This window comes from Heterocephalus glaber, unplaced genomic scaffold, assembly GCF_053883595.1.
Source record: "Heterocephalus glaber isolate CG9 unplaced genomic scaffold, H.glaber_assembly_v1.0 deba00001461, whole genome shotgun sequence".
Classification (NCBI taxonomy): Eukaryota; Metazoa; Chordata; class Mammalia; order Rodentia; family Bathyergidae; genus Heterocephalus; species Heterocephalus glaber.
In genome coordinates this window covers 46,567,062-46,575,664 of record NW_028258308.1, presented here as the reverse complement: position 1 = coordinate 46,575,664, position 8,603 = coordinate 46,567,062, and the positions used below count along the sequence as shown (strand labels likewise).

Here is an 8,603-nt window from a genome sequence, read left to right as displayed (position 1 = left end):
AATATTAAAATGAGGCATGATGATGACTACAGCTTTGTTCCTTTTGCTCATTTTGCTTTGGATATTCAGACTATTTTGTGCTTCTCTATAAATTTTAGGGTTGCTTTCTTCCTAACATTGTGAAGAATGAGATTTGATCTTTGATAGGGATCTATAGATCTTTGAATCTGTAGATCATGTGGAATAAGATGGACAGTTGAACAACATTAACTCCTCTAATCCCAGACAATGGAGAATCCTTCCTTTTGTTTTTGTTTTGTCTTCCATTTCTTTCCTTGGTGTTTTGTAATTTACACTGCAGACATCTTTCACTTTTTCAAGTAAGTTTATTTCTAGGTAAATTTTTAATGCTTATAGTGAATGTGATTGCTTTGATGGCACCTTCCTCCAATTTGGTATTGACATATGGAAAAGTTACTGATTTTTATATTGTTTTGTATTTGGCTACTTTATTAATTTATCACTTAATAAACAAGTAGCAATTATATTATCTAAAATATGCATTTTTCAGTTCAAGTCTCTTTAATTCCTTCTGAGTAATGATGATGCTTCACAGAGATGAAACCATTGATGTTATTTTCACCCTTTAACCTCCTTTCTCCCTGCACCTCCTGCTGGTCAGCACAGCATTTATCAGCATCAAAGTTCTTTCCTGCCTTCCTTTCACATTCATTTGCTTCTGTAGGTAACCATGGTAGCAGAGTCAGGGTAACATTCTAGACATGTCTAAAGCCCAAGTCCAATTTGGAAAAGAACTTTCCATTTTATTTAAGGGGAGTGGATGAGCCAATGATGAAAGTTTTAGAGCAGACAGAAATGAACAAAAATGTTTGCATTTATAAAATCAGGGAGCAATCAGGATTACCTTTTGAAAATCAGGGGAATAAAAGTTTATTTAATGAGAGAAAGAATAAAGAAACTTCAATTCATTCTTTGGGATATTGTTATTATTGATGGAAGGAAGAAAGTCCTTTCATTTGTCCTTCTATGCAATTTTTCATTTTTTAGAAACCACAGTGAAATAAATTTAACTTCTGTTCATTTTTCGAGGAAATTATTTTGAAAATATTAAGGTTCTATAAAGTTAAAAATAAATCATCTGTGATACAAACCAATCTAAATCACAAAATTCTAAGTAAGCATTTCTTCCCGATTGTTTTTGGTTCTGGCAAACATAACAAAAACACAATACTGGCACAACAAGTAATTTCAAAAGAGTAAAATTAACCCATTCAGGTGGTAAAACTAAAAGTTAAAAAAATATTTTTATCCATAATTTTCTACCAATATATTCCTATGTGGAGTATGTGCCAGCTTGGTTAGGAGGAAGGATTTTGAATAATACCTTCGGTTTCATATCCAGTGAATATAGACAAATTGTGAAATATGAATTCAGGTGATGCAATCCACCTAGTTCTCTGTTTTTCCATTTGCAGAATCCAACCAGTTGGAGGCATGGAGAAGAGCAGAAGCATGACAGACTTCATTTTCCTGGGACTCTTAGGCACATGAGACTCCACCTCTTTCTCTTTGCACTGGTGCTGGCTGTAGCCATTGCTTCCCTCTTGGGCAACACCCTCTTGGCTCTTCTCATTCACCAGGACCCCCAGCTGCACACACCCATGTACTTCCTGCTGAGCCAGCTCTCCCTCATGGACCTCATTCTGGTCTCCACCACTGTGGCCAAGATGGCTGATGGCTTTCTTGCTGGGAAGACATCCATCTCCCCAGCTGGCTGCGGGTTGCAGATCTTTGTCTCTCTCACCCTGGCAATGGGGAGAGTTTCCCCCTGGCAGCCATGTCCTATGACTGCTATGTGGCTGTCTGCCAGCCTCTGAGATACCCTAGCCTCATGAGTGGGCAGTTGTGTTTGCAAATAAATGTGGGCTCTTGGTTCCTGGGGCCAGCTGATGGGCTCATGCAGGCTGCTACTACCTTGAGCTTCACCTATTGCAGTACTCAAGACATTGAACATTTCTTCTGTGAGGCCCCCACGCTGGTGTGCTTGGCCTGCAGTGACACCTCCGTCTCTGAAAATGTCATGTACATCCGCTGCATCCTGATCCTACTGATTCCCTTGTCCCTCATCCTGATGTTCTACAGCTTCATCCTCGCTGCTGTCCTGCACATGCACTCCACAGAAGCCCACAAGAAGGCTTTGCCACCTGCTCCTCCCACTTGGCCACAGTGGGACTCTTTTATGTCCCTGCCATCTTCACCTTCCTGCGACCCACATCCTACAGGTCAGGTGACCACGAAAAGGTGGTGTCAGCCTTCTACACCATCTTCACCCCTATGCTGAACCCTGCGATCTACTCTCTGAGGAATACTGAGGTCAAGAGAGCCCTGAAAATGTGGTTGGGAAAACAAGTCACCCTAAAACACCAGCAAGCTTAATTCCATTCCTCACTATGAATCTAAATTCCTTTTAACATTTAAAAATATTATAACTTTCCTACTTTAGAATTATATAAAAAGAAAGTTAAGTTTATATGTCAGTTTCCTAAGAAGTATTTAAGAATTAATTAAGTGAGCAATTGCATTTTTTTTGGTATCATGGATCAAACTTGGGTCGTTGTACTTGTGAGGTAGGTGGCAGAACCACTGAGCTAAATCACTGGGCTGCAATAGCATTTTTGATACAACACTTTTTGAGAATATATTATTTATTATGATTCTAGTTAGGCAGGTTTTATATATCATAAAAACATGAAATTGTAAATGTTATTAATTTCATCACCTTCTTTCTAGGTTAAAAAAATAAAGGCATGATAAGTGTATGAAAAAATCTTCAACATCACTTATCATTTGAGAGATGCAAATGAAAACAATTCAGATTCCACCTCACTTCAGAAAAAATGGCTATTATCAAGAAATCAACTATTAATAAATGCTGGAGGGGATATGGTGAAAAAGGAAGGGAGGCAGAGAGGAAGGAAGGGACAAGGAAAAAAAGTAAAAATAGGAGAAAAAATTGAAACAAAGTTTTTTATATAGGGAGGGGAGGGGGCTTGAGGAGAGGGGGGAATGGGAAAAAAGAAAGGCAGGATGTATCATATACAGGTGCAAATTCCCTATGATGAATGTCATCATTATGTATATGTAAAATGTACTAATAAATGTTTGATAATGTATGTATATAAATTTTCAAAAGGGGATGAAAAAAGTGTCATTCTCAATGTTACACAGGAGGAAAATATTAATATGTGACCTCAGAACGTTTTCTCTAACCTAGCATATATTATTTATGTCATGTCATTTACTTTTAATGTTGCTTCCTATATGTACAGTGTATGAACTTCTAAGACATATACCAACTCCAATGAAGACAAACAAGGTCATTGCTCTTTTGCTGCAATTTAAGGCCCTGACAGTGGATATCAGTAGAATAGAAGAAAAATGTTACCTACTCTTATCTCTACACATCAAAACGTCTCTACTCTAGCACTGACAATAATCTGTCTTTATTCCCTCGGGTGTCTGCTAGGAGATTATGAAACTGTGGTTCCCAAGTCCTAGGAGGGCAGTTTTGAGAGTGAAGACTGACAGTCAGCAACAGAACAAGAAAGTGTGCTGCAGGGTTCAGGTGTAGAACTGGTCTTGCTGATATTCACCAAAGTGTGTGGCTGCAGCCCCTTTTGACAGGAGATGTATGTGTACCTGAACCAATGAGATGGGCTCAGCAGCCTCCATGGGCCAATTGGACATCCACATGTCCAGTCATGACTTTTCCAACCCTGATGCAGTCCTGAAGGTCTCTCAGCTGTGTGGAGCTGGATAAGCGGTGTCCATAGTCCTGATCCAGCTGATGGGCTCAGTCGCCTCCACCCACCATGGATCTTGGGGGAAAGGGTCAGTCTTGACTCCAGCACAGTTCCCTCCAGCCAGGAAACCACCCTGTGGAGGGTCCTGATTAGAGATGTGCAGCTGCCTGGAAATGAGAGGCCCAGCACCCTCTGTGACATAGGGCTCCTGTGCTTTCAGGCTGGTATTTCAGCCAACATAGAAGCCACCCCAGGAATGGTGGTGAACTTTGGCTTAGGGCACACTAGTGCTGAAGTGACTGCAATGGCTGGAGTGGAGATGATGCAAGCAGCAGTGTTTTCAAAGTCTGTGGAAGGCCCACTAAGGAAAATAAAGCACACAGACCATTTGTAAAGTACAGAATGAATGCCTAATTATTTATCATGCTTGTACACAGCATCAAGAATATTTAGGAAATTATGATATTATGGAATTAAAACATAAGACACTAAGACTGATCACAAAGAGACAGCTCTGTTCTCTCAGACAGATAAGTTAAATAGTTGTCTGAAGGGAATTCCAAAAACTTCCAGAAAACAGAGAAACAATGCAGAAATTTACCAGATACACTTAACACAAGGATTTAAATAAGACAAATAAACCAAAACAGAAATTCCTCACCAGAAAAATGCAATGTAGGAAATGAAAGCTGTGTGGGGGAGCTACAAATGCACAATTGATCAAGGAGAAGAGTTAGGGAGCATGAAGGTGCATATTTGAAAATAAACAGAATGTAAACAAAAAGCATATCCAAGTTTATATAGTTTTCAAAAGTAAAACAAATTTAAACTGCATGGGTTAAAAAGAAGTCACTTTTCACTTAGCTTTTGATAGAGTTCTCTGCTAGAAGAAATGGCCCTGACAACCCTGCATCCTAAAATGGCCCCTGCCTACAGGAAACGAGTCACTCCAGAGAGAACAAAGGCCTGCTTTTTCCCACCTTACCCCAAGTCATAGCCAATCATCTGCCTCCACCACACTCCCCCAGCCATTATAAACCTCACCCAGTAAGCCCCTTGTTGCTGCTCTCCCCAGTGTTTGTGACAGCCTGGCAGCTCTGTCCCTTAATAAAAGCCTTGCCTAGAGCATTCAAGTTTTGGCTTATTTTATTTCTCTCAGCTTTCACTTAGCTTTACATAATTATTAGAGACTTTTTGGTGAAGTTTATTGGATTCCAGAAACCAAAGTACACTGATTTTCTTATGGCAGATATGAAATAAATGCAACCATAGCAGGGCCATTGTTTTGCATTTTTATGACCCTATGGGAGAAATAGTACATTTTGCCACCCTCTGGCACACAGGATTTAGGAAAGCTTTCATTAATATGTCAGTTCCATGTTATGTTTGGGGTTCTTGCTGAACCAGTGACATGGCAAACTTGTGTCACTGTCCTGCATCAGAGTTCACTGGGTAATTCCCTCTGTTCTTATATAGTGACATGTTGGACATTTCCTTCACTCACCTAATACAGTTCATAAGTGGGGTACCATAAACTGATGTTGTTGTTTCTTTTTAAGAAACAGTATATAAACAGAGTAGTGACTATTTCCAAAATTGATACCCAGTGTTTTTAAGCATAGTTTCATGCCATCCCAATCCCTGTGCCGTCTACCTGCAGATAGTTTTCAAACAATAAATTTCTTTTTTATTGTATTATATCTTTAACTTTTTACAATATTGTTATAGTTCCATTTCCTCCCTTCAGGGAAAATCACTTAACAGTGCTGTGACAGTACCCAGAATTCCTAGGCATCTCCTCTCTAAGGCAAAGTAGTGTAAAGGCAATGCTAACACAATTGTTAGGGAAGCATTTCAAGGTTGAGGCAGAGGTAATTCTCCACAGACTAATATTAGTATCAATTTTCCATTGAGGAACCCATATGTGATTTTTTGCCCCCAATTAGCATACTATTAGAAAGAAGGCTATCCTGCATTGAACAGATTTTACATGGTTTTGTCCTCTAAAACATTTGAATCCTCTCTTTCAAAAATGAAAAGGGAGAAAGCTCACAGGATCAATGAGAAAACCTCAAAGAACAATATGGAGATCACTGGAATTCCAGATAAAATAGAAAAAGATAAAAGGGTGCATAAATAATACAAAAAATAATAACAAACATGTTTCAAATCTGGAAACATATAAATACCAAGGTACAGTAAAGTCAAAGCCACCATTCAGCTCTAAGAAGGTTAATTCAAGACCTGTTACAATCATATGCTCAAGGGAAAGAAACAAAGAATGGAATCTGAAAATGTAAAAAGATAAAAATACCTCTGTTTTGAGAAAAAGCAAAACAAAAACTGTACATTTGTTTTGCCTCGTACCTAGATGTCCCTCAGTGCCCCATGCACTTATAGGTGAGGCTTTTCAGAGCTGGCTGGATTTAGGGTGTGTGGTACCAAAAAGGTCCACTGATTGGACTTAGCATAGTTCAAGGTGGCTCCACTCAAAATGCTGGCATCCTGCAGGGAATAAAACAGAAACCTCAAAGGTGGCTGCTTCCCCTGCTTCTGCTTCTGCTGCTCACTGCCTGCTGCCTTTTGCCATAGACTGTCACTCCTCTCTGATGCCCCTCAGCCATGCCAACCTGCCATAGAGCCAGCAGACTACAGCCTGAAAACCTCCATAAATTGTAAGCTCTGATAAATCTTTCCTCCTTTAACTTTGGATATCAGGTATTTTGTCTCAGCAATTCAGAAAGCGCCTAAGATGACTTTACTTCCATTATTGACATTTTGAATTTTTATGTCCAGTTGTTTTTTAGGTCTACCCCTTGACTGATTATTGTGAGGTACTTGAGGCATTATGGCCATGTGGTTCTTCACATGCAAAATCTCGGTAGTTCTGGTGTAACCACTTGAATTCTCATGAGAAGGTTGTGTTTGGCCCTGTGCACACTCTGTCCATCAGCTTCTGGTTGAAGAAGTAGCCATGTTCTAGCCTGATCCAATAAACTGCTGTTCACCACATTGTGATGCAGCCCTCACCAAAACTACAAGGATGGAGACATGGTGACCTAGAAACTCCAAAACTGCGAACTAAATAAATACTTTCTCTTTACAAAGTTAAATGCTTCAGGTATTCCACTGTGGTAGCATGAAGCTGCCCACAAGACTTGGCTTAGCATATACAAATCAATAAACCTGATACATCGTGTTAATAGAATTAAGCAAAATATGATCATTTTAATAGATGCCAAAATTTTTGAGAAGATGTATTATTCTTTCAGGTTAAAAACTCTTAAATTAGGCATGAAAGTCACATCCTTTACCACAAGAAAGACCATGTATGATGAACCCACAGCTAGCATCATATTAACATAGGAAAAGTTAAAGGTTTAGGTTTTTACTTTAAGAACTGGGAAAAGAGAATGCTCACTCTAACCATTTTTAATATATTATTATATTTATATATAATATCATCTATATCTATCATATATGTGTTTGTCATTTAGTTATATATTGTCATTTAGTTACCATTCAATATCATATATATGTATATATGTCCATATATATGATATTATATAGAATACCATAAATTTGTCTTCAAGTCTGCTTTTGCTGATACAAGGAGAGCTATCCTTGCTTGCTTTTCTATTCATTTGCATGGACTAAAATTTTCCATTGTTCATTATCAGGTTTATTGTACTAGTAATGTATATAGGTTATGCGTGTTTCTTGCAGAAAACATAGTTGACACTTTATTTTTATCCAAACTGTCAGTCTGGCAGTTTGGTGCCTTTAATTGGTAAATTAAGACCACTTACATTCATGTTCATTATATAAATGTGTACTGATTCTTGTCATTTCTTTCTAGTATTCAATTCATTTCTGTTTTCCTTGTTCATCTACTATATTAATGAAATTTATTCTTTCCCATGTGTTTTTGGTTATATTTATATTTCCCTTGCTGGGTATATGATTCTTTTAAGTATCTCATGCAAATCTGGTTGAGTAGGCATGAGTTTCTTTAGTTTATGCTTGGGATAATCTTTATTTCATTTTTGAATCTGAATGATAGTTTTGCAGGATATTTTAATAAAGTTTGGCAGTAATTTTCTTTCTGTGCTTGAAATACTTTGCCCTCATATCCTTTAGAATTTCTTCAGAAAAATCTGTTACTTTTCTGATGACCTTGTCATTATAATTGACTATGAATTTCTCTCTTCAAACTTCTAATATTCAATGAACAGTTTCTCTTCTGGTAATCTCTGGATTGTACATAACTTCAGTACCTAAATAACAAACCTAATTCTCAAATTTTAAAAATTTTCTGATATAATATCATTTTTTATTATTAAACGATATTTATTCTACTTCTTCATTGTGTGCTATTTGTTTTATATTTTGTTTTCTTATGATGTCCCACAAATCTTGTATATTCTACTTATTATTGTTGTTGCTGTTGTTGTTGTCACTATACCTTGTGTTTAAGCTTGGTTATTCTTGCTTCTGCTTGATGTAGTCTGTTGCTGACTTTTAACTGAATTTTTTATTTAACTGCCTGAGCTTTTCAGTTTTTTTTTTTTTAACACTGGATATGGAACACAGGGCCTCGTACTGACCTATATCTCTAGGCCTTTCAAAAGATTTTCAGACAGAGCCTCACTAAATTGCCAAATTACACAAACTGGTATCAAACTTGCAGTCTTTCTGGCTCTGCATTCCAAACACTGGGACCACAGACATGCAGCACAACACCCAGTTTATTGAGCGTTTCATTTCCAAAACTTTGGTTTGGTTCTTCCTGAGAATCTCTACCTCTTTATTGAAACCTTTATATCCTGTATTTCTTCC

At 37.8% G+C, this 8,603-nt stretch overlaps 1 pseudogene; it reads left to right on the top strand.

Moving 5' to 3' along the window:
- Positions 1 to 1,455: 1,455 nt before the first annotated feature.
- LOC110343898 (olfactory receptor 2T33-like) lies at positions 1,456 to 2,397 on the top strand (annotated as a pseudogene).
- The last annotated feature ends 6,206 nt before the right edge of the window (positions 2,398 to 8,603 follow it).